Source organism: Dermacentor silvarum, chromosome 7, assembly GCF_013339745.2.
Source record: "Dermacentor silvarum isolate Dsil-2018 chromosome 7, BIME_Dsil_1.4, whole genome shotgun sequence".
NCBI lineage: Eukaryota > Metazoa > Arthropoda > Arachnida > Ixodida > Ixodidae > Dermacentor > Dermacentor silvarum.
Genome location: NC_051160.1, coordinates 9,543,106 through 9,570,255, shown reverse-complemented (window position 1 = coordinate 9,570,255; position 27,150 = coordinate 9,543,106). Strand labels below are relative to the sequence as shown.

The 27,150-nt window shown below is 47.7% G+C and overlaps 1 long non-coding RNA gene across 4 annotated transcripts; it reads right to left on the bottom strand.

Moving 5' to 3' along the window:
• Positions 1–1,080: 1,080 nt before the first annotated feature.
• On the bottom strand, positions 1,081–26,781 carry LOC119457526 (uncharacterized). 4 transcript variants are annotated; one of them, XR_005193328.2, is made up of 17 exons: positions 25,875–26,781; positions 25,708–25,798; positions 25,424–25,629; positions 22,579–22,772; positions 17,818–18,005; positions 17,683–17,736; positions 16,061–16,753; positions 15,894–15,984; positions 15,605–15,813; positions 13,080–13,273; positions 10,967–11,154; positions 10,832–10,885; positions 5,328–8,459; positions 5,061–5,245; positions 4,803–4,978; positions 4,536–4,720; positions 1,081–4,453 (listed from the first exon to the last, which is right to left on the bottom strand). It is a non-coding gene; the product is annotated as an uncharacterized LOC119457526 (long non-coding RNA). The 4 variants fall into 4 exon arrangements; XR_007467710.1 differs by lacking the exon at positions 4,803–4,978; XR_007467711.1 differs by lacking the exons at positions 4,536–4,720; positions 4,803–4,978.
• Positions 26,782–27,150: the final 369 nt, after the last annotated feature.

Genomic DNA, 27,150 nt, shown 5'->3' with positions numbered 1-27,150 from the left:
CACATTGCTTTGGAGCAATCGCAGCGTGCCCAACCGCACGCGGTCACTTGGCATATTCAAATTGCTCTATTTTCGTCTCCACAAAGCCAAGAGCCGCACAAGTGGCGCCTTGCTGAAAACGTTTACTGTCGGCGTGGTGGGGAATGTGCTTGCGTGGTAATGCGTGTGGGGGTTATGCTGATGCATGCTCGAACTCCTCACGTATACGAGTATATAAATGTAGACAGATGGACACAACTATACACTGCCAAACATAGCTTGTACTCGGTTTAACGCATCCTCGCCGTTGAGAGTCCCCTTTAGTAACCTTCAATTTTCACTGGTCGGGTGATTTACCAGAGCGTCCCATACTGCATGCTATCCCCCCCCCCCCCCCCTTTTTTTTTTTTTTAAGCATAGGCTTATGCATTTCCGGCCTATGTTTAACGCCTCCTTTCTATACGTATAACAACGGCGCACACAATGGGCTTAAACTTCATGTTCTTGCACGGTACCGGGAAAGGGGTTTTCTGGTTTCACATGGAATTTTACGGTCGACTATCCTTATATTGCTACGCATGAAAAGTTCAAGCGGGAGTTGCGATCAAAGAATATCGTCCCCGACGAGTTAGGGTTGATAATGGGGCGAAGTCACTGCGCACGGCTCTATGGCGTCACTCCTCCAAAGAGCAGCACTTAAGTCTTTTTTTCTTTTTTTTTTTTCTGCAGAAACAGACTGCACTGCCTTTGGAAATGGCCAACATTTTTAGACTACCAACTCCGGGACCAACGCCTGAAAGAGGCTAGAAATACATACCCAATACGATAAAGTAGGCATAACTCGTTGAGACAGTGCATTTAAAGTGTCTGCAAGCTTTTGAAGTACAACAGAGCTTCACGCCTTATAGTGCTCGTGCCATCTAACAAGAGCCGGCGGCTTGTTCAAGAGAAGGAAGGGCTGGCCCATTGAGGGCTACCTACCGGTCTGAAGCTCCCATTCAGTCGGCGTAGGGCGATCAGTTGCAGACAGTGGATGTGCCCTCGAGATTGGCTGACACGACAGTCTTTGAACTACATGGAGTGAGTGAGACAATCAACAGGAAGACGTTTTTATTGTTCCGACAGGAGATTTGTAAGGTGTAGTTTAATGCAACGCATGCTCAGTACAATCAGCGCCACACAATGCACGTGACCAATTCTCCCGTGCTGCTGACGGCAGTCTGCAGTGCATTTAATATGCATAGAATGAGCATACAAATTTACGCATTTATATACAAATACATATCAAATACATAGCGAGATATACATAGCACACAATTTCTCAGCTTCTAGATACTTTGGTGTAAGTAAAAAAGTACAGAAGTAAAAACGAAACAGCATAAGCAAGGCGCAAGGAATAGTGGACTTCGTACGGGTTTATTTGCATGAAAGAAAGGTTTTGCAGCTTGAAGCTATTTGAACTATCTGACAGGAGTAAGCGTTGTACATCACCTTCGCAAGTAGATCGAAAAGACGTCTCTCAGATTTGAAGGGACAAAAACATTTCTACACGACGATTTTATGTACCATGTCACATTTTCAATATCACAGGCCTCTCGAGCTGCAGTTATTTCGTGCATCGCTGTCGTATTGTTAAACTACTGAGTGTTGTGTGCGTGTGCCTTGCTCTACGTCCGTGTACCAGTTGGGTTACACAGAAGGAAAACCTTCAAGATGACGCGTACTAGCAAGTCCAAATCTCCACACTGGTCGTATTGTGAAATTACCGAGTATTGTGTGGCGTAACTGCAAGACTGTCTTAACTGAAGATGAAAACGAAAGATACTTCCTACAGAAAGGCTCCATAGCACCGTGTGCACGTGCGGAGCCAAGAAAAATGCGTTCAATTTTTTTTTTTTAGCATCATCGCGCATGCGTAGCTGCTTGACTTATCCATCACAGCCGATGAAAGCAGCTACACAGGCAGAGTGATGTGGTACAGGTAACCATTTACCAAGGATAGTGCTCACCTTAGTTTTCAAGCAACGTGGGGACAGGTTATTAGAAGGTATGGAGAACATTAAAAGTAATTGGCAATAATAAAAACTAAAGCGGACATTTACGATTTCATTGTGCGCACTCGTGCACTTGACTACGTGTTTACACATGATTCGGCATAAGGGGGAATAAATGTAGCCCCTTTGAAGCAGCCGTTTTACAATGGCTTAAGCGGTATACTTGAAGCACGAATGACAAAACTGATCTCGTTGGCTGCTGACTAGCGATTACGCACAGACGCGTCAAGGCGGTTCACCATCCCTACTGACCTTGCACAGTACGTGATAATGTTACGTGTAGCTGATGTACAAGCCTATTTACAATATATTTACACGTAGGCTAACAGTGGCCAAGATGGTGACTGTAGCCACACTGATGATGATGTGTAGAATTTTTTTGGCGCAAGGTACCAGGGATGGCTAAAGAGCGCCAAGAAATCGTATGGGGAAGTCAATGCTGCGATGAATGAAAGGTAAAATGTAACGATGCTGTATAGAGGCCTAAAATATTTACTGTAAGGTGTATAAAATATACAAGTGTTAAAAGAATGGTAATGACGAGTGATTAGAGCGATGGCCATAAAATGTACGTTAAAAAATGCGTCGCTTCCATTAGCACTCCCACCTCACTGAGACCCTTGGGCACAAGGGCCTGGAGGGACGTGCTCTACAAAAATAGTATGCCTGCAGCAATACCCTCTAGATAGAGGGAGTAGCCACATTGTGGCGGCTGTTCCGTATCAATAATTATGCGCACAGAAATCCAGATCAAAGCAAGGCGCTAATGATGCAACAGTGGGTAGCAATGTCCGATGAACAAATGACAGGCAATACAAATGTTAAACCATGTAGAGAAATGCTACTCTGCCTCGTCGAGAGCCGTACGCTGCTCAGACGCCCGTGTCTACGATGGCAACACATTTCTGCGAGGTTGCACGGTCCACAGACATTACGAACCAGTTTTACGGGCCAATAAGTAACGCAGACAATGTATGGCCTCGGCACCACCATAGTTCAAAGAGAACCCTCGTATCCATAAAATCACTCATCCAGAAAAGCATTTAATAATGCAGGCACATAGAACTAGAAGCAGCGAGCATGGTTACATTTACCACCAAGCAGTTTTTATATAAACGTCATTACCGTCGTGAGCTAATCAGGGAATCTGTTAGCAAGAGTAACTACCCTCCCCTCTCCCATTCATTGACATTGTGCACTTTTGTAGTGGCATGTTGATCTTGAGTAGGTGACGAGCGTCGTGGAAGAACCGAGAACGTGTATGAAGCCCTAGTTTCCGATACGAGAAAGATACCTCAACAAATCCGCTGAATGCCGAAACGAGCACCAAGATCAACCCAAGGACCAAAGCAACGAGTGGCTCAACCAATCCAAAAGCGGATGTGCATAGACGATAGTAAAGCATCAAACGAAGCACTGTTCAACCGGAACGAACCAGGAAAAATGAACTATCAACGGGTTTTGTGGATACAACGGTGCCACTAGAAATGCTACCGAAATAGAACGAATTCGAACCTTTGTCATACGATAATGCTCGACCGAACAGAAGGAAACACACACACACACACACACACACACACACACACACACACACACACACACACACACACACACCAATATCAACGTACTACTACGAAAGTGCACAATGTGAATTAATGCCCATTACTCTCGCCACTAAAGATTTACAGATCAGCTCACGACGACATCAATGTTTATGAAAAACTTCGTGATGTCCACGTAACCAGACCTCTACTGTTCTGCTTTGTATTATATGCAATTGCTAGAAGCGCCATTAATTCGCTGAGCAACGTACCAATCTTTCAGAGAATGAAAGCTGGCTATAATAAACTTATTAAATGTGCCTGCATAAAAAAAAAGGTAACAGGAGATCGGTAGGTGTGCATCCGATGGACGGTCGCGGGACGTCGACGACACGCAGTCCTTCAGAACATTAACAGGCCGCCAACACAGGGCAGTACACAGCCAAGACGGAAGCGTACGACGCTTTCACAGGTCAGAGGACGCGGGCTATAGAGTCTGCGGCAGGATGATCGGGATGAAAAGTCGCTCTTGAGGTAAGGCCACGAGTGTTATTGTCGTAAATGAGTACTGGAACACTTCTCTTGCGTCACAAGCGATAACAATGGTAACCTAAAATGACACAAGGCCTGTTTGTTGGTCATTCGAAGACAGTCGTAGTACAGTCGTGTGTAGGCGATTCACACGCATTAAGCACAAGGTTGCCAGGCCAAGTCCAGTCTGCCAGCAGGACGCCATCGGCGAGAGAATGTAGAAGTCGTAGCAGTCGCTCATGGGAAGGGTGGTGCTCGTGCTTATCTCCGCTGGAGCGTAGACCGGAGAGAATGCAGGAGCGGGCTGGGTGTCCTTGTGGACGACAATCGAAAACAGGAGTTCAGAACCTGGAACGACACAGTGCTTATTTGTTAACCACTGGAGAACATAGCCGTAGAATTATACGAGCCGTCCGTACACGGCACTTACCAGCAGCAGTGTAGGGCGAGAAGGAAAGTCGAGTCCGCCAGCAGGACGCCATCGCCGAGAGAATGTAGAAGTCGTAGCAGTCGCTCATGGGAAGGGTGGTGCTCGTGCTCATCTCCGCTGGAGCGTAGACCGGAGAGAATGCAGGAGCGGGCTGGGTGTCCTTGTAGGCCACAGGAGTTCAGAACCTAGAACGACACAGTGCTTATTTGTTAACCACTGGAGAACATAGCCGTAGAATTATATGAGCCGTCCGTACACGGCACTTACCAGCAGCAGTGTAGGGCGAGAGGGAAAGTCCAGTCTGCCAGCAGGACGCCATCCGCGAGAGAATGTAGAAGTAACAGTCGCTCATTGGAAGGGTGGTGCTCATCTCCGCTGGAGCGTAGACCGGAGAGAATGCAGGAGCGGGCTGGGTGTCCTTGTAGGCCACAGGAGTTCAGAACCTAGAACGACACAGTGCTTATTTGTTAACCACTGGAGGACATAGCCGTAGAATTATATGAGCCGTCCGTACACGGCACTTACCAGCAGCAGTGTAGGGCGAGAAGGAAAGTCCAGTCTGCCAGCAGGACGCCATCGGCGAGAGAATGTAGAAGTCATAACAGTCGCTCATGGGAAGGGTGGTGCTCGTGTTCATCTCCGCTGGAGCGTAGACCGGAGAGAATGCAGGAGCGGGCTGGGTGTCCTTGTAGGCCACAGGAGTTCAGAACCTAGAACGACACAGTGCTTATTTGTTAACCACTGGAGAACATAGCCGTAGAATTATACGAGCCGTCCGTACACGGCACTTACCAGCAGCAGTGTAGGGCGAGAAGGAAAGTCGAGTCCGCCAGCAGGACGCCATCGCCGAGAGAATGTAGAAGTCGTAGCAGTCGCTCATGGGAAGGGTGGTGCTCGTGCTCATCTCCGCTGGAGCGTAGACCGGAGAGAATGCAGGAGCGGGCTGGGTGTCCTTGTGGGCCACAATCGAAAACAGGAGCTCAGAACCTGGACTCGACCCTCGTCGCCAAGAACAACAGTGAAGGAAAACGAGACAGCTGACATGCGATTGGCAATCGGGAATGGAGGCCGTGGAGCCAAGAGCAACCGCAAAAGAGAAACTAGAAGCCGTTGCTACGTCGTGAATGTAAGCCTGTATTTTGAACATGAATAGAAAGTATCGAAAAATGAACCAAGGATGGAGACAGTGAACCTTAAGAGGCAGAAAGTAAAATGAGCTACGGAGAAGACAGTTTCTGTAACCACGAGACTAAGTCAAATCAAGGGCTTAACAGTTGCCGAGCCAAAAATGCACAGATGGAGACGTTTGTCATCAAGGGAACGGAGTCGGACCAAATTAGAAAGTAGCGGAATGTGACGTGAAGGTAATTACAACAAATTAAAGGATAGCCCAGGATCAATAAAATGACTAACGACGAACGATTGCGATAACGCATCAATAGAAAGTGCGCAGTCAGCGTCAGTTAATCGGTCTTTGGATCATGGCAGTTACGTCAAGCTGCCGAAACTAGAGATTTTAATGTTTGACGGCAGCAATCTGACGCGGCAAAGACATCGCAGACAGCTTCAAAGCTCAATTCATCTTCGACAGAATTTACCAGAAGTTGCACTACTTTGTGATGTGAAGGAAGCTGCACATGGACATGAAGCAGAAGCTTCGATACGAAAATAAATGCTGCCGGCACGCGAGACCAAAATGTAATGCAAAATCTTGCAAGGCAACCGTCGTTTGCAAGCGTTGCGAAGCAACATGAAATGTGCTTAACGATAATGAACGAGAGCAAGTCAAATGACGCAAAAGGAACACCCGATGTGGCTGATGACAACTATAGCATCTCCTAAACCGCACGAAGATCGTTCAGCTCTACTATACACGACCGTCGCTATAGGACAGTTGCAGAATGTTAAAATTGAGCAGACGATGCGAGAATTTCGTGTGGAAGCCAACGAATATACATGGGCCTGTGTGGCACGAAAACTAGTTTCTAAATTCGACCGCACAGACACTCACGCTGGGAGCATTCGGACTAAGAGAAAGCGAGAGGACTAGTTGAAACTGCTTTATCGAAACAAAATCCAGATGAATTAGTAACTAATCAATATCATTGAAGTAGACGTAATAGCAAAAGGACGACTTCGTTGACTCAACGACAAGCGAGTTATATATGAACAGGATGGGAATAAAGATTGCGGATGACAAAGGTGAAAAATGCTAGAGACGCTTAGATACGATTTTTACTGCGGACGAACAACAAAACGAGTAAAATGGCTAACGTATAATGGAAAGCACTCGCAAATGGATTGTCCATGGCCCATGGGGTGTAGAATTAGAAGTACTAAAAGTGAAACCCGTCACGGTTCTTCACACCGCAGAAACTGACGAAATTTACGAAATCGGAAAGTTGTGGAAAATGGAAAATATTGCCATAACTCTTCAGAAAAACACTGCATCAATTGGACCATGTAGTTACATAATTCACAAGGACTGTTCAGAAGGATGGAGAGAGAAAACTCCCATGCAAAGAGCAACAAATTCAGTACTGGGAGGAAAGTACAACTGCGCAATGCAAAGTATTGCACGCCTGGAATGGCACAACGAGCGCGGTCGGAAAAATCCGAGAACGTTAAATACCATATGCTGCATCAAGCAATTCGAGAAGACCGACTAGCAAAGAAAGCATAGTATTTAACAACTTCTGACGACGCTTAATTCAAAAGCAGACGTTGGGAATCAAATGCCGCAGGGCTGATGAACCACACGAGAACACATCTGTAGCGAGATTGAAATGTACATGGTTTTTGCCAGAACCAGCACAGGTAGCCGAGCAACACTCCGTCTCCCAGCAGGAAGCCACCGGCGAGAAGAGGCAGATGTAACACGGCCGCGGCCATATAGGACGAGTAGAGTTAAATGCGTCTCTAGCGTAGGCCGGACACTAGACTGCGCAGAAGCGCGCCGGATATCCTTGTGAATAGCCGCAATCGAAAGCAGACGGTCGGAACCTGAAAACACGCGGGGCTTATTAAACACTCGAGAACACAGGTATAGTACGATTCGAGTGTTCAAGGTACTTGCCAGGAGTAGTGCCGGGCGAGGAACAAAGTATCGTTCACCAGCAAGGCCACCGGCGAGGGAATGCGAAGCCAACACGGTCGGCGACGGTATTCGAGTGGCTTTCAAGGTCATCTTCTGCAACGAAGGGAGGAGCGTAAACGCCAAAAAACGAACAGCTGCAATTACAACGAAATGGACCACTTACATTATCAGCTGCAGGCCCGAGATGCGCTGGAGACCCAAGGCGACGTGCGATGCCACGGCAGCTAAAGCTGGCGAGGCGATTCCGGATGTCGTTTGCTTCCACGAATCCACATTTCGCTCGATAGCACTGACGCGCCCGGGCTATCTTGTCACGAAATAGTGGTCGGGTCGCAAGGACATGCAGAACGGGTTAATGTCCCTGGCACAATCGAAAGAGGACGGCTGTCAGCTATAGCCTGCCGGGTGCGCCAGCTAAGCCTACCCGCAATTCGCTAAGCCTGAAGCTACACCCGCCGCCACCGCGGGTGTGGACCCGTCCTCTTCGATTCCATCAGGGAGAAGACCCGATGTGGCCGCATGCAGTGCCCACTAAACTTCGGGCTTAAAATTAATCACCTAAACTAAACTTACGCAATTTTCGAATACAGCTACACTCAACTGACGACTTCTCAAAAGCACGCGCCACCCTCGCCAGCTTGGAGAACATCTGGCATCTATCTTACTTGATGAGCATTTAAGCTCGTCGCGAAGAAAGAAGCTCGCTGTGACGAGCGGTTGCTCCGCAGGTCCTGGGTTTGTGGCCACGCTCAGACTTCGATGTCCACAGTTGTTGGCCGATATGCTCAGGTGGACAGCCATAGGACGATTGCTGCTCAATGTTATATCTGGAACGTAGGCAAGAAAATACTTTTCTAGGTTAGTGCTGGAACCAGCGCAGCGAAATTGTCACGTATAATGCTGCCACCTTCGCCGGGCGAAATTTCCCGTTGCTTTACCACATGAACACATTTATTCAGAAAAAAAAGTAAGCAGCGAGAAAGTCACTTTTGGGGCATCTGCAACTATAATCAATTCCTTCCACACTGACGTGAAAGAAATACCCATTCGACAAGCAAATTTCGAACAAGCTTGATTGAGTGCCAGATATATGTTCCTGTGTGACCGGCCATTTAAAACGAGTTGCGAAACCATGTGCAGTGCCTTGATGAAAATGTCGCAGTTTCGCCCGACAGGCGAAGCATCAATTGCGATAGCAAATTGGAAGAGAGCTATTCGGAGTAGGGATAGTTTTATCGGCTGCGTAAACTTGGACACATTCACTTAGTAACTCAATTAACAAGCGTGATGTCAGCGCGCACAAGCAAACATGAATAGATCACACTCGATGACCGCGGACAACCATTGTCAAAACGCTGGCAGCAAGCGCAGCCGCCGCAGCGAGCGAAGGTTCGTGTGGTCTATCGCTTCAACGGAAACTGAGCGCCGAATGCACGGTGCATACAAAGGTCAGAGCAGTGTGGAGATCGCTTGCAAGATACGGTGCGCGCGACAACACTGGCAGCCCGTACCGGCGCAAAGTACACCCGTGAGCAAAAGTATACGGACCAGGGGTTGCGCGATAAAGCCGAGTTTTGTCCCTGTCGGTGAGCACAACTTGAAATTGAGGACTGCAGTCTAAACTTGGCATTGCGAAGTTTTCAGTGTACTCGTCAATTTAAGTTTGTTAATTAAGAGAAATTTCGTTTTTTCCGGTGACCCTGTGGTCCGTATATTTTTGCTCACGGGCATAGGTCGGCAGTGTGGGAAAAAAGTTACTCACTCACCAAAATTTTTCCAGGCCGCGCGCTGGCGCACTGGCGCACACTCACACCGGCGCACTGGCACACACTCACACCGGCGCACTGGCACACACTCACACCGGCGCACTGGCACACACTCACACCGGCGCACTGGCACACACTCACACCGGCGCAATGGCACACACTCACACCGGCGCACTGGCACACACTCACACCGGCGCCACTGGCACACACTCACACCGGCGCACTGGCACACACTCACACGGCGCACTGGCACACGCCTGGCACACACTCACTCACACCGGCGCACTGGCACACACTCACACCGGCGCACTGGCACACACTCACACCGGCGCACTGGCACACACTCACAGCGCACTGGCACACACTCACACCGGCGCACTGGCACACACTCACACCGGCGCACTGGCACACACTCACACACTGGCACACACTCACACAGCACTGGCACACACTCACACCGGCGCACTGGCACACACTCACACTGGCGCACTGGCACACACTCACACTGGCGCACTGGCACACACTCACACTGGCGCACTGGCACACACTCACAGCGCACTGGCACACACTCACACACTGGCACACACTCACACCGGCGCACTGGCACACACTCACACCGGCGCACTGGCACACACTCACACCGGCGCACTGGCACACACTCACACCGGCGCACTGGCACACACTCACACCGGCGCACTGGCACACACTCACACCGGCGCACTGGCACACACTCACACTGGCGCACTGGCACACACTCACACTGGCGCACTGGCACACACTCACACTAGCGCACTGGCACACACTCACACTGGCGCACTGGCACACACTCACACTGGCGCACTGGCACACACTCACACTGGCGCACTCGCGCCTTTGAAATGAGTGCGAGTGAGTGCACTCATGAGTGCGCCGACCTATGAGTCAGGGGTGTTGGCAGAGTAGAAGCCCCCTCCCTCCCGCGCATACTTTCGGTTTTCCTCCTTTCGTGTGGGAGATTGCGTCGCCAGTTCCCCTTGCGCACGGTTGCAAGATACGCATTTGGTGCCGCAGCACAGCGTCGCCCCCCACTTCCTGCCATACCCGGCCCCACGGCCAAATGATGGCACAAAACGCATGAAGCTAGTAGTCGTCACCATAAACTGAAGCCGCTCCACCCTTTAACAAAGGATCCTTCAAGCAGCGTAGCTGACAGTTCTTCCAACATTTGGTGTTACGTGAGCCTTATGCAATGTCTGCATTTGCAACTTCTGTGAGCTATCGAGAGTGTAACGAAAGTTGGCCACACGTACGATGCTCACATTTAGAAAATATGCAAAGCAGCGTCTGTAACGGTTAGGGCATGTCGCATTGACTGAAATTCGATTGGCTACTAAGAAAAGCTGCACCACAAAAAAATGGACAAAAATTTCTGACGTCAACAAACAATGTCCCACCTTTTGGAAACACTGTCTGGAATGTCCTGGTGCACCGCCATCGAAAACGAACACCTGGAAAAACGAAACGACAGAAGGCTTATTAACCACTCGAGGACAGAGCCGATGTACGAGTCGCCTGTGCGTGATACTCACCAGTAGTAGGAGCAAGTCCCGTCTGCCTGCAGGACGCCATCGGTGAGGGAACGCAATGTAACAAACACGGTCTGCCACGGTGCGAGTGGTGCTCAAAGCCATCCCCTGTGGGACGTTGGGAGGATGGCAAGGAGCGGCACACTGATGTCTCTACTCGTAGGCCGTAATCGAAAGCAGACGTTGGGATCCTGAAACAACAATAATAATACTCTGCATTTCCACTAATATATCTGAACGTGCACTGCACGAAATATTCCTCGGTTTTTTTAAGCATAAATTTCGCCATCGCAGCTCGGTTGTCGACAGGATCGACAGGATAAATGAACTGAGCTAGTCCTACTGCAAACAAAGGAGCTTGCAAATATCGAACAAAGGTTGTGCAGTGGCAACACTTCAGGACCTAAGAAAGCCCTTCCATTCAGTCAGTACTTTTCAGTAAGCCGTCTTACGGAATTGGAGGGTGCGTGCTAAACCCGATTAGAAGCTATCTCCAAAATGGTAAGCAATATGCTACACTGGATGATTACGAACCCAGTGTAATCCGAGTGACTAGAGGTGGACCACAAGGCTCATTAGGGTAGCTTTTTGGTTTTCCGTTATACAGGGTGTCCCAGCTAAAAGTTGCCAATATTTTTTTTTAAACGACGGAGTGTGCTAGAAGGTTCACACCAACTGGGTGTTGAGGATCGCTTGTCCTAGTCTGCGGTATTTTTTTCGTTTTGCAAGGTCAATTAGCATAAACCAATTGCCTAACTTTTCGAATATTGGCTGCACCAAAAAAGCGCCAATACGAAAGTTGTAGACCGCATTTAAAAATGGCTGACTGAAGTGTTCAATTAAGCACCATTGATGGGGGTGATAGCACCACCAAAATAGGGCAGCCAGATTCATACCTGGCAACTGCGACTATCATTCAAGCATTACCCGAATAAAACGACCTTGCATTTGTCATTAGAAGATCGCCGTGTCATTGCTCTTTTGTCTTTCCCAGGCACTTCATTTATAGTAAAAAATTTAACTGTTTGCCGCTTCATGCTCCTATGCGCACATCTCGACGCATTCACAATGCACTTAGTTTCATACGCATTCAGGGTCAAACGCAGGCATTTAACTCATCACCACTACCTAGAGCTATTGCACATTGGAACGGTCTTCCGGATCACATTGCATCCATCTCCAATTGTGAAACATTCCGTGATTACGAATGCGTTACGTGTTAATATTGTATAAAGATGTTGCACGTTGCATTTGGCTGAGTATCTTTTCTTGGAATTACTGGGCCTGTAAGGTATTCCGAATGAATAGATTAAATAGGCGCTTTAGGAAGGCCGAGACGCGAAATACCAGCTAGGTGAGGCCGTCGTTTTTTTTTTTTTTTTGATAAGCACAGACGCTGCTATTAACATCAAAAGGCTAGCCAAGTTGCAAAAAAAGTCAAGCCGTGCGCTTTTAAGTTTGGGAAACGCGGACACTAAGGGATTTTCATGATCGGTACAAACTGCACTCGTAAGCAAACTACACGTACGAGCAAGCACAGCCCCCCCAATACATTTCAAAAAGCTACTTTAGAGAGATCTGTCAAGGCACCAATCTTCCTCTTGATACTTCTTTCCCGAGGGCTTAGCTATTAAAAGTTATGCAATTTTCTTTTTTGGATGCCAAGATACTTTTGCTAGTGTATTTGAACTTGCCGGTTTTCCTTGCCTAATTGATTACAGAATGTTAAGTTGTTGAAGTATGCGATGCCTTGACACACTACCGCACGATAAAAGCATTTTCTGTATATGTATTTCGTGATATTGCTAGAGTGCATCAAAATATTGATTCCATTTACTTTTATTATAGTGACAATGCTATGTTACCGTTGTCGCTCGAGTGTACAAAATATCGAGGACAGGGGCCCAGTCAGGTACAGACAAGCATGTTTAGTACCTCGGTTTTCCTCGGTTGCTTTTCCCCTTTGTCGTACATCTGCTTTCCTAAATGAGTATAAAACGAATATTTGTAACTAGAAGCGAAGATTACACTGAAAAACTGGAAATGAAACCACGAGGCGTATTTTTAACCACTCGAGGACAGCCGTAGTACAAGTCATGGTTACGGCAGTACTTACACGTAGTGGGGCAGGGCGATGAGCAGTCTTCGTTTGCCAGCAAGACCGCACACCGACGATAAAGCGCGGTCGGCCACGGTACAAGTGGTGCTCAGGGCCATCTCCTGTATGGGGACGTTGGGAGGATGGCAAACGTGGAGCAGCACACTGGATATCCTACTCGTGGGCCGCAACCGAAAGCAGAGGTCAAGATTCTGAAACAAATAAGACATGGACGCAGTAACGTTAAGTACTAGGCGAGTTGGTACATATTGAACAAGGGATTAAACTATAGTTAACTAGACGCATACGCACAACAAATAGCACAGGACGATGCTGGTTTTACCATGAACTGAATCAACTATGATCTTCCTGTGCGCTGCCTTGCTCTGCATGCGTCTTCGCTGGTTTAATTCCTTGTTCAATGAGGCATGGGCATCCGCAGCGCTACCAGCAATTAGGTCGCAATTGAACCGTTCAACGACATTCTGCAGCTACTGTTCGCGCCGGTTCTGCCTGCACGCGTGGGCCAAGCGGAGCGGTTCGATTCGACTTGGGCTGCGCAAGAGCACGACGTCACAAGCTGTTTCTGGCCACACAATTGCATTGGCTTACATGGTGCAACTATGAACAGCTACACCTGTGCAACACTGTACAGGTACCCACAAAATAACTCGGAACGCCGGACCAGTGGCCTTTCGCCGGCGTAGCACGCCGGTGAAGTACTCTTAAAAAAAAAAAAGGTCATTTTCGCTAAGTAAATACTAACAGGTTACTAGTCCCAAAAAGCACTACCTTCTTAGTAAGTGCAGATAGTAAACTGATGGTTAGTACTGTTCACGAGCTGCTGAAGCTAGAAAAAAAAAGCATTAACTTAGTACTAACTAAATACTACCCCGATAGTGCAGTTACTAGCGCAACTGAAATATAATTACCAACATTACAATGTGGCCTACTCGACTTATAAGTGTCGTTTGCATTGTCATATGAAGTCGATGGTATTGTGAGAGCATAAGAAAATAATATGCATGAACAAGAGCCGCATTCCTTTCGCTATAATTAAGGCATTAATTGATGGTATATACATATACGTAACGTTTACCGAGGACATGAAGGCGCACTGACTCCGGGTAAGAATGTACTACGTATCAGCTCCAACAAGCAACGACAAGCAAGGACACAGAACGACCAAGGTGCTACGCAACACTTACTCGAAGAGAAACTTAACGAGTATTTATAGGCCTAGTTAGAGGGAGCACATGTGGCACCGGAGAGCGCCTATGTATTTGGTTGAATAATTAAAGTTTCGTGCACAAATGTCTAAAGCCTAGTACATATGTGTGCTACGACGTCACACAACTGTTAGTCCAGCATAATGAACACTACGGTTTCCGTTTCGCAAAAGACTCACAATCGCAGCATAATAGGCCAAGGTCAGACAAGGTAGTAGCGGCTTAGTAGTAAAAAACTACTAAGCCTTTCTGGATGGTAAAGGCAGCACTTACTAGCTTTACTAGCCGCTGGCTAATACAGAACTAGTCAGAACAAAGTAAAATGCATAGTAATCTAGTAAAGGCGTGCATTTACTAGCTATTTACGAAGACCATGCATGCGCAGACCCCCTAGCAAGCTCAACTCACTCGCCAGTGCATCTAAATTGCCTTGCTCCAAAAGAGCAGCGTTGGCTGCCTTTTAGCGTTGTCTCAGGGGAGCTGTGCGAATGCGGTCTCTAAAACGCTGTGAGTACGCGTGTGCACGCGATGGAGCGTAAGCGCTCGTGCGTGCGCGTTAACGGGCATCGGCGCCTTTTAAAGCGAAAGGCTTAACTGCCTCATTAGTCACGGAATGGGGCCATCGTCGACAACACTTGCTGTGGCAAAAATCAGAAAGCGGCTTGCTACACCTCTACCGTTCAATAAAGTATGTAAAAGTGAATTAAGCACCAAGTAGCTAAAACAATTGAGTAATTCAAGAGTCCCAAGAATGAAGTAATTAGGGTAATTAACAAGACCAATACACAAGCATCATACGACACATTTATTAAAGCGTGCTAAAGAATTAATTAAAAGTAATTAAGGGTTGCGAACAGTAATAGAGAGTACTTATCAATTCGAGACTCCGTGTTAGACTGGTCACGCCAAATTAAGAGAGTTCCAAAGAGCAGTACATGCTAATAAGAATAAAAGACTCCGTAACGGCAACCTAGCAAGAAAATTGAACCGAATTACGACCAATTAATAGTTGAATTAACCAACATAAGCAAACAATCGCAAATGAAATGACGTTAACGCATTAAAGTTTCGCCGTCAAAGCCGTCATGGGACCCTACTGAAAGTTTTGCATACGCATTTAACTGTCAGCTGAACACAAAGTTCACTGTCAGCACAAAGTTAACTGGAACGCCCATGGATTTCGCCGGACACTGAAAAATATCTCGAAACCGGTTTAGTCCTGCTATCCTCCCAATCCATAGCGGCAGTATTGTAAATAATTATAATAATAAGAGGGCATAGGGGGAGTGCGAATCGTGTGTAAGCGATATTTACCAGTAGTAGCAGGGCTCCAAACCAAGTCCCGTCTGCCGGCAGGACACCATGGGTGGTAGAATGCAATGGAGCCAACGCGGCCAGCCATGGTACGAGTGGTGCTCAGGGCCATCTCCTGTGGGAGGACGTTGGGAGGATGGCAAACGTGGAGCAGCACACTGGATATCCTTCCTACTCGTGGCCCGCAATCGAAAGCAAAAGTTGGGATCCTGGAACGACAACGAGGCATGTTTGTTAACAACTCCAGGACATAGCTGTATACAACTATTCGTCTAGAAGGGGTACTTACCCGTAGTAGTGCAGGGCGATGACCATGGTCTCGCCTGCCAGCAAGACCACACCGACGAGGGAACACGGTAGGCCGCACTACTAGTGATGCTCTGGAAGACAGCGAGGACAGTAAGTACACACCGAGAAAACGAGCATGCAACAACGGCAACGAAACGGCCCGCTTACTGTCGCTGCTGCCCGGCCGAGCTCCGATGAGGACCGCAGGCGACGTCCGGCGTCGAGGGCTGCGTTAAGCAGGATTAGTAGCTAAAAGCTGGCGAGGTAATTCCGAGTGCTCCCCCGATTCCACATTTCGCTCGATAGCACTGACGCGCCCGGGCTACCTCGTCACGAAATAGTGGTCGGGTCGCAGTGCAATTCGGAACGGGTCCATGTCCTTGCCGCAGTCGAAAAGAGGACGCTATCAGCTAGCCTGCCTAGTGTGAGCTAAGCTGTGTGTCAGCTAAGCCTGAAGCTACACACGCCGCCACCCCGAACACGGTGGCCCGTCCTCTTCGATTCCGGCACGGGGGAGACCCACGTGGTCGCAGCCATGCCCATGAAACTCTCGGGCTTACAGTTAAGCAACAAAACTAATTTTACCTAATTTTCAAACGTAACTATACAATCCTAGCGAGCGCCAACTGATGAAACGTAACAGTTAACTTAGCTAAGGCGTGCGCCACCCTCGCCAGCTTGGGGACCATCTGGCATCTCACTTGTTGAGCATTTAAGCTCGTCGCGAAGAAAGAAGCTCGCTGTGATGAGGGGTTGCTCCGCAGGTCGTCGGTTTGTGGCCACGCTCAGACTTCGATGTCCACAGTTGTCGGCCGATGTGCTCAGGTGGGCCGCCATGGGACGATTGCTGCTCAATGAGATCTGGAACGTAGACAAGAAAATGCAATTCTAGTTTAGTGCTGGAACAAGCGCAGCAAAATTGTCACGTATAATGCTGCCACCTCGCCGGGCGAAATTTCCCGTTGCTTTACCACATGAGCACATTTATTCAGAAAAAATTATAAGCAGCGGGAAAGTCACTTTTGGAGCCATCTGCAGTTATGAATTCCTTCCACACTGACGCGACAGAAATCAATACCCATTCGACAAGCACATTTCGAACAACCTTGATCGAGTCCCACATATATGCTCCTGTGTGACCTGCCATTTAAAATGAGTTGCGAAAACATGTGCAGTGCCTTGATAAAATGTCTTTCAAACATCAGAAATCAAGCGTTATTGTCAGAAGTTCACACAAGCATTTTATTATCTTAATCAAGCAATCCGTAAATTCAGTTGTACTTCCCGCTTCACATAAGCATGTTTCAAGCATCATACTTGCCCGAGAAAATGAAATAGATATCACTCAATGTTCTCTTTGATTCATGGGTAGGTTTTTGCTGAACACCCAATGATGGAACAAAACGCATGAAGCTAGTAGTCATCACTTAACTGAAGCAACTGCACCCTTTGTCAAAGGATCCTTAAAGCAGCGTCTCTGACGCTTCTTCCAACATTTGGTCTCACCTGCACTGCAACCCAAACAAAACTCACTAAAGTCGCCTACGTGAGCCTTATGCAATGTCTGTCTTTGGAACTTCTGTCAGCTGTGGAACGCTTAACCAAAGCTGGCCACAGGTACGATGTTCACATTTAGAAACTATGCAAAACAGCCCCTGCAACGGTCAGGGCATGCCGCATTGACTTGAATTCGATTGGCTACTAACAAAAGCAGTTACAATTTCCACTGTTGGTACCCTGCACCACAAATAAATGGACAAGACATCTGACATCAACGAACAATTTCCCACCTTTTGGAAGCACTGCCTGGATTGTCCTGGTGCACCGCTATCGAAAACGAACACCTGGAAACAGGAAACGACAGAGGGCTCATTAACCACTCGAGGACAGAGCCGATGTACGAGTCGCCTGTACGCGATACTCACCAGTAGTAGGAGCAAGTCCCGTCTGCCTGCAGGACGCCATCGGTGAGGGAACGCAATGTAACAAACACGGTCTGCCACGGTGCCAGTTGTGCTCAAAGCCATCTCCTGTGGGAAGTTGGGAGGATGGCAAGAAGCGGCACACTGATGTCTCTACTCGTAGGCCGTAATCGAAAGCAGACTTTGGGATCCTGTAACAACAATATTCATACTCGGCATTTCCACTAATAGATCTGAGCGCGTACTGCACGAAAGATTTCTCGAGTTTCTGAAAAAGCATAAATTTCGCCACCGCTGCTTGGTTCTCTAGAGGATAAATCAACCGAGCTAGCACTACCGCAAACAAAGGGGCTTATAATATAGAACAAAGGTTGTGCGCAGTGGCAACATTTTTGGACCTAATAAAGCCTTCGATTCAGTCCGAGTACTTTTCAGTAAGCCGTCTTACGGAATTGGAAGGTGCGGGCTAAACCTGATTCATAGCCTCCTCGTGGAGGCTATGCCTGATTAGAAGGTATCTGAAAAATGGTAAGCATTATGCTACACTGGACGATTATGAACCCAGTGTAATCTCGGTGACTACAGGTGCACCACAAGGCTCGTTAGGGCATTTTTTGGTTTTCCGTTATATGCGCGTGATATCACTTGTATATTACTAACCGAAAAGGGAGCTTTTAAATTAAATTATGGGGTTTTACGTGCCAAAACCACGATCTGACAAGGCACGCCGTAGTTGGGGACTCCGGAAATTTGGACCACCTGGGGTTCTTTAACGTGCACCTAAATCTAAGAACACGGGCGTTTTCGCATTTCGCCCCCATAGAAATGCAGCCGCCGTGGCCGGGATTCGATCCCATGACCTCTTGCTTAGCAGCCTAACACGAAAAGGGGCTTTTGTACGTGGATTACATGAATGTTTTCTTTTCTGGTGATGAATTAACAGAGATAAAAGCAAATAGGTAGTTAAGAAAGTTGTCAATGTTGCTAGTTGTGAACGAGCTTCCACTGAATGTCAGTAAAACAAAGTACGAATTTAAGCCTCGAAGCACGGCAGTAAGTTGTCTTTACATCTGTTTTGATATCAGAGCGTACAAACAGAATCTTTCTGCATTCTGTTTTTCATGAATTGATTTCAGAACGAGCATGTTAAAAATTTAAACGAAGCTGCCACGCATAATGAATGCATCTTTCCAGTCGATTTCTGTGTATTCTATTTAACCAGTCTATCAGGTGAGCTTCCTAAGGATTGGAAAATTGGTAACGTATTTCGCTTATTTAAATCTGGCTACAGGCACTCGCCCCGTAATTATCGACCAGTTTCACTAACATAGCTTTTCATATCTACAGTCACCTTGAATCAATTAAGTATTTTTTCTAATCAGCATGACTTCAGAAAAAGGCTACTTATGTGACTCAGTTATTCAAATTCACGACTGACCTTCACTTCAACATGAATACTAACGATCAAACTAATTGCCTTTTCCTCGATTTCGCTAAGGCGTTCGACACTGTACCTCATTGCTGTTTGATTTTCAAGTTGTCTGCCCTTTGTATAGATTCATTAACACTGTCTTGGCTTCGTAACTTGTCTTCGCGTCACCAATTTGCAGTGGTCAACAACATTTACACCCGTGCCACACGGGCAAAGTAAAGTGCACTTTGAGCGAGTGCACTTCGCGGCTAGTGTCACTCGCAGGCTGCTACACGGGAACGCTCAGCGACACTCACTGCAGAGTGCACTCGCCGGCGAGTGTGTTCGGCGAACACACTTCGCGGCGGCGAAGTGTGTAGCCTCGTGACCAATGAGGAAAGAATAAGTAAAGTAGTATTGAAAGAAGAGTCGCGAGTAATTTTTAATAACATTGTTTTAAACTGCTAACGTTACAAGATAACATGTGCCACGCCGAAAAAAAAAAGCAAGTACTCTCGCTCTCGGGCTGTTCACGACCACGCCGGGTAATGACTGCGCAGCTGTTTGGCGGATAGAGTCGTTTTGACTGTGGCTGGTCAAGTTGCCGTCGTTGCCGGCCCTTGTAAAGGTGGATTGGAAATGATTGTAACAATAATGAACTGTTTTCGTGCACACATTTTTATATTAACAAATAAATGCTTTCCCGTCTGACTCCCGATGGCCATCAATTTGAAAGAACACTTCTTTCTCGTGTAGCAGCGTGCCGCCAAAGTGACACTCAGCGCGCTGAAGTGCACTCGCTCAAAGTGCACTTACTTTACCCGTGTGGCACGGGTATTAGTCTAAGCTTTGCGACGTCACGTGCGGTGCCCCCCAAGGCATTGTGCTGGGTTTATGATGATTTTTTTTAATATACATCAACGACTTGTCCGCTAACCTTTCATCTAACCACAATATTAAATGCTTCTACGGTCAATGTGAACTCCAAAATGAGCTTGACCTAAGCTACAGATGGTGCGTAACTTGGCAGATGTCCCTTAACGCCTCAAAATGCAAGTTCATTTCGTTTAGTCGAAAGCGCAATAACTCGGTATTGCACGATTAATACCGTAATTTCTACAACCCCATCGTACAAATATCTCGGCATTCACCTTTCATCGGATTTATCCTGGACAACGCATGTAGCAGCTGTCTCATTGAAAGCTTAATTTCTCGGCTATCTGCGCAGAAACTTCCGCAACGTGCCTTCAGATGTACCAAATTAGCATATCTTATGTTCGCCCACAACTACAATATGCTTCATCCACATGATCACCATATCAGGATTATCCAATCCGTACGTTGAAAGCTGTTCAAAATAGGACAGCCAGATTCAAATCTGGCAACTACGACTATCATTCAAGCATTACCAGAATAAAACAAGACCTTGCATTTCAGTCATTGGAAGATCGCGGAGTCATTGCTCTTATGCCTTTCACAGGTACAGTCGAGTGCAAAATATTAGAGACCACGGGAGCGGCGACTGAACTGCATGGCTGCGCCTTGTGACGGCTGCGCGCATAAGTTCGAGAGCGCGTACTGCGCACGCGCGTCCTTTCTTACCTGCCAGCCTGCTCGTTCGTTCGCTCGCTCGCTTCAACCACGAGCGCACCGGAACGCGTGAGACCGCAAGGTGTCACTTCTGCAGTCGCCGTCGAATCGCCCGAGTGATGATGTCATATCGTGACGAAAACACTTCCTCTGCACTGGCAGCCCTCGGAGCGCGCCACTCTGCACCTTGCTTCTTGACGTTCCGCGGCGCAAAAAACATGCTTCGCGTCACTTTTTCCGAAATCGAGTTTTGTGATAAGGTCAGAAAGCAGCGCTGTCTTTTGCGCTCCACTTCCGGAAATTTAAGCATGATGCAATTATTTGTGGTACTCAGTCCAAATATCATGTGCCCAGACACATGCGTGAAACCACCGAATATCGAGCAGCTGGAGAGAAGAGCCAGGGAAGAGAACGGGGAATCATCGCAGAAGGCACGCGGGCAAGTACCGAGTGTCCGATCTGCCGGGTTTCAATGCAATGCAATGCATAGTTTATTGGGAAGAATAAAGAGTCCCGCTCAGCTACGGGGCTGTGAAACGCCAGACACGCTTTGTACCGCAACACGGAATGTGACCCACGCGTCACCCACGCGCTGGCCCTCGCGATCTCCAAATTATGCGAGGCAGTCGCGCCACACTTCGATCGTTTGCAACGCGCCGCATGAGGCAGATTGTCCGCGCCATCCAGACAGAAGATTGCCCGCGGCAAAATGAAAACACGTATAGAGGTGCGCTCAAATTTCGCATTAGTAATTATCGTAATGGTAGGGGTTTCCTCTTCATTTACTGTTTCTGAGAACAAATCTGCGATGATTCCCCGTTCTCTTCCCTGGCTCTTCTCTCCAGCTGCTCGATATTCGGTGGTTTCACGCATGTGTCTGGGCACATGATATTTGGACTGAGTACCACAAATAATTGCATCGTGCTTAAGTTTCAGGAAGTGGAGCGCAAAAGACATCGCTGCTTCCTGACCTTATCACAAAAGTCGATTATAAAAAAGAGACGCAGAGCATATTTTTCGCGCCGCGCAGCATCAAGAAGCAAGGCGCAGAGTTGCGCGCTCCAAGCGCTGCCAGGGCAAATGATGCGTTTTCGTCACGATCTGACAATATGGCGATTTGACGGCGACTGCAGAAGTACAGTGGCTAGCAGAAGTGACACCTTGCGCTCTCTCACGCGTTCCGGTGCACGCCCGATTGAAACGAGCGAACGAGCAGGCTGGCAGGTACGAAAGTACGCGCTTGCGCAGTACGCGCTCTCCAACTTCGGCGCGCAGCCTTGCGAAGGCGCAGCCATGCAGTTTTGTCGCCGCTCCCGTGGTCTCTGAAATTTATTACTATAAACGTACAGTCGAGTGCAAAATATTACTGTTTGCTGCTTCATGCTCCCATGCGCACATCTCGACGCATTCACGATGCACTCAGTTTCATGCGCATTCATGGTCAAACACAGGCATTTAACTCATCACCACTAACTAGAGCCATTGCACATTGGAACACTCTTCCGGATCACATTGCATCCATCTCTAATTGTGAAACATTCTGTGATAACGTGAAACCATTACGTGTTAATATTGTATAAAGATGTTGCACTTTGCTTTTTGTAATATTTGTTTCGTTGCCTTTAGTAATATTTGTTTCAGTATCTTTTTTTCCCTTGTAAATACTTAAGATTACACTTAAAAACTGGAAATGAAACCACGAGGTGTATTTTTAACCACTCGAGAAGAGCTGTAGTACAAGTCATGGGTACGGCAGTACTTACACGTAGTGGTGCAGGGCGATGAGCAGTCTTCGTTTGCCAGCAAGACCGCACACCGACGATAAAGCGCGGTCGGCCACGGTACAAGTGGTGCTCAAGGCCATCTCCTGTATGGGGACGTTGGGAGGATGGCAAACGTGGAGCAGCACACTGGATATCCTACTCGTGGGCCGCAACCGAAAGCAGAGGTCAAGATTCTGAAACAATAAGGCATGGACGCAGTAACGTTATGTACCGGGCGAGTTGGTACATATTTAACAAGGGGTTAAACTATAGTTAACTAGACGCATACGCACAACAAATAGCACAGGACGATGCTGGTTTTACTATCAACTTAACCAACTAGGATTTTCCTGTGTGCTGCTTCTAAGCCAGGGGTTACACAATAGCACGGAAGAGCTTCTAGAAGCACACCGCACGGCGCACATTCACCGACTATAGGGAAGCAAGACGGGCCGTTGGATCTTGGACCGCATCGGGCACAGAGTATCCCCAACGCACAACGATACTGCCACAATCCCATTATACATCTTTATTAAAGCGTGCTAAAGGAAATAAATCACCAAGTAACTAAGAATAATTGCGATTAATTATAATTAAGGGTTGCGAACAGTAATAAAGGCTACTCATCAATTCGAGACTCCGTGATAAGAGTGGTCACGCCAAATTAAGACCAAGAGTTCTAAAGAGCAGTACATACTAACAAGGAGAAATTAGACTCCGTAAAGCAAAGAAAAACCGAATTACGACCAATTAGTTATTTAATTAACCAACACACGCAAACAGTCGCAAATGAAATAACGTCAACGCATTAAATCTGTCGCCGTCAAAGTCGTCTTGGCAATCGATATGGGACCTCACTGAAAGTTTTTTTCATACGCATTTAACTCGCGGCTGAACACCCCCTTGATTAACGCAGGACCACACTGAACGAAAAATTCAACGTTTTAGCCAACCAACGCAGACACGCTATCAAATGTTAGAGTACTCCCTACTAAAACTGCAGCGAAGCGGCCAGGTGTCGTAAATAGATAGCGCATTATGCGATGTTCATTGTGACTGCGAAGCATTGAAGAGACCTTTATTACAGTGCCACGTGGATAAAATTCTTGTTAATGAAATTGGCGTGTTGAAATACGCCGTCTGATGTCATTTTGAAAAGTTACTACTGCACGCAGTAATCCTTGTTAAAGGAGCCGTCGTCTTACAGTCAAAGTTCTGATCTTATTCCCAAGTAGGAAATGCGGCTCGGGATATAAATGCACAAGGACTAACATACATCGCGCAACGCGATATTCCGGTTGAAAAGTGCGCTCCAGTGCTATTATAGGCGAGCCGTGGCGCTCGCCCGCATGAAAGATAAGCTATGAATTCATAGTTTATTTAGGCGAAATAACATATGCAAGACCTTAGGTATTATTAAAAGTAGAGCACGGTGAACTCGCAGGTTACCACTCACTTATAAACGCTCATGGATTCCATCCACTCTAACTATCCAGAAAGCATGACTCACTTAGAATGAATGCAGATTTCGATGAAAATACGCCATAAGGATTAGGCGTGCGTTTAGAGATTACGCGGCATAGTAGCGCGCGAGCACGCTGTAGCCTATAGGAGTTTAAATTATATTGTCTATGACACCCCTTAGGTTGAAAGGGAAACAGTAAGGTAGTAGAAGATACCGTTTCTACGGGGTTCATTGACAGCGGGAAGCCGAGTCACGTCGGGTCCTGCCTAGCTGCCGAGCCGTTCCAGCCCAGTGCTATAGCGCTAGTTGCAGCGCCGAGGCTACAGGTTTTCTAAGCAGACAAGCGGGAGCAGCGACGCACAACCTCTCTCCGGCATTACACAGTAAAGAAAAAAAAATCGGGACACGCTTGGTCAGAGAGCGTTAACTTTTGAACGCATTCGCCGTTTATGCAAGGGAAGACGAAAGGCAAGAATCGTTATATTTGAGCTCAATTCGTGACAAAACTTTCAAAGAGGTTGCAAAGTCGATAATACGGACTGGCCTATCGGGGAAGACTGAACGAAAAGTACGAAAAATCGCGAAGCTTGCAACGGGACTAAAAGAATCCGTTAAAAAAAAAATAACAAAAAACGAGAAATTGCATCTCGCGTTCTACAAACTTTGCAACGGCAATCAGCCATACGTCTGGTACAACCAAAATAATGAAATCCCACTGCGAATAAATTACGCAGATTCAACGGACATGTCGGCATGTGTGCGAAGTGAAGGTTTTGTTGTAAGTGCTTCATTCCGGCGTCTTTCACCCGGCGTCTTTCGCCCAAAGGGAAGCAGGCGCACGTATGTTCTCTAGCCTACCCGTGCTAAAGCGTTACATTGGCTTGTATTCCTTCACACAGGGTGTTTCATTTTAGCCGCACCAATTTTTTAAATTGCCTGTGGCAGATAGCACAATTATAATCCTTGATCTAAACTACTCGATGAGGTGGCTATTCTTACAAGAAATCGAAACGCTTAATTGAATAATTAACATAATTACGCTTATGAACTGTAATTTTACAGCACATCTTTCAATTCACGATTTCTAGCCGCTGAGATGGCACGGCGTATCAACTTGGAATCAATTCCCAGGACTGAACCAGTTTCGAGATTAATTTTCAGTGTCCGACGATATGCATGGGCATTCCAGTTAACTTTTCGAGGAAAACGCTGTTTTTGCATTGAAGCACAAACTGGAACGCCCATGCATTTCGTCGGACACTGAAAATTATTGTCTCGAAACTGGTTTACTCCTATCCTCCCACTCGATAGCGGCAGTATTGTAAATAATTATAATAATAAGAGGGCAAAGTGGTAGTACGAATCGTGTGTGATATTTACCAGTAGTGGCAGGGCTCCAAACCAAGTCCCGTCTGCCGGCAGGACACGGGTGGTAGAATGCAATGGAGCCAACGCGGCCAGCCACGGTACGAGTGGTGCTCAGGGCCATCTCCTGTGGGAGGACGTTGGGAGGATGGCAAACGTGGAGCAGCACACTGGATATCCTTCCTACTCGTGGGCCGCAATCGAAAGCAAAAGTTGGGATCCTGGAACGACAACGAGGCATATTTGTTAACAACTCCAGGACATAGCTGTAGAACTATTCGTCTGGACGGGGTACTTACCCGTAGTAGTGCAGGGCGATGACCATGGTCTCACCTGCCAACAAGACCACACCGACGAGGGAACACGGTAGGCCGCGCTACGAGTGATGCTCTGAAAGACAGCGAGGACATTAAGTACACACTGAGAAAAAGAAACAGCAACAACGGCAACGAAACGGCCCGCTTACTGTCGCTGCTGCCCGGCCAAGCTCCGATGAGGACCGCAGGCGACGTCCGGCGTCGAGGGCTGCGTTAAGCAGGATTAGTAGCTAAAAGCTGGCGAGGTAATTCCGAGTGCTCCCCCGATTCCACATTTCGCTCGATAGCACTGACGCGCCCGGGCTACCTTGTCACGAAATAGTGGTCGGGTCGCAGTGCAATTCGGAACGGGTCCATGTCCTTGCCGCAGTCGAAAAGAGGACGCTATCAGCTAGCCTGCCTAGTGTGAGCTAAGCTGTGTGTCAGCTAAGCCTGAAGCTACACACGCCGCCACCCCGAACACGGTGGCCCGTCCTCTTCGATTCCGGCACGGGGGAGACCCATGTGGTCGCAGCCATGCCAACGAAACTCCTCGGGCTTACAGTTAAGCAACAAAACTAACTTTACGTAATTTTCAAACGTAACTTTACAATCATAGCGAGCGCTAACTAGTAGAACTTAACAGTTAACTTCGCTAAGGCGTGCGCCACCCTCGCCAGCTTGGGGACCATCTATAGGACTTAGCTCGTGAGCGCTGACGACGCTCGACGTGTGGAAGCTCGCCGTGACGACGCTCGCCGTGATGAAGGGTCGCTGCGCAGGTCCTCGGTTAGTGGCCATGGTCAGAGTTCGTCCACAGTTCGTAGTCCAGGCGTCGCCGACGAGTGGGAACACGCACACACAAAGAAACGAGTACTAGGCAGGCAAGACCTGCGACTTATACGCTTCGGCGGCTTAACCGGAGTGTCCTTGGCGTATAGTAACGTAGCATATGCCCCAAGGGCTGAAATTCCCGCTGGCCGTCGCTTAAAATCCGGGAGCCAGCAGTACCGCGGGGTACAGTGCGGCGCAGAGAGCAGCCGACACGAGGCACGCCGAAGTAGACAGAAAATGCAAAATGGCGGCCCAAGCCCCCGGATGTTCGGTATTTGACGACGACGACCACAATGGTAAGCTTCTTCGCGCATGCGTTGATACGCCCGGCCAGTTCTTTTCTTCCCGGATTGGTCTCATCTCGAAGTACGTCACTGGATCGCTAGCCGCCCCTATCAACGCGATCAGTGCGACTGGTGATGGTAAAGTAAAAAAGAAAAAGAAAAAAAAAAAAGAAACGTAGCCGTCATACAGTTGCCGAACTCGGAATGTTCTAGAACTTTCCACATGCTTCCACTGCGTTCTTGGGCAGCAATGGCGTTAGCGCTATCGCCTTGGCTTTATCGATATATATAACCCGCCGACGGAATCGTGGCCGCCTTCGCATTCGCG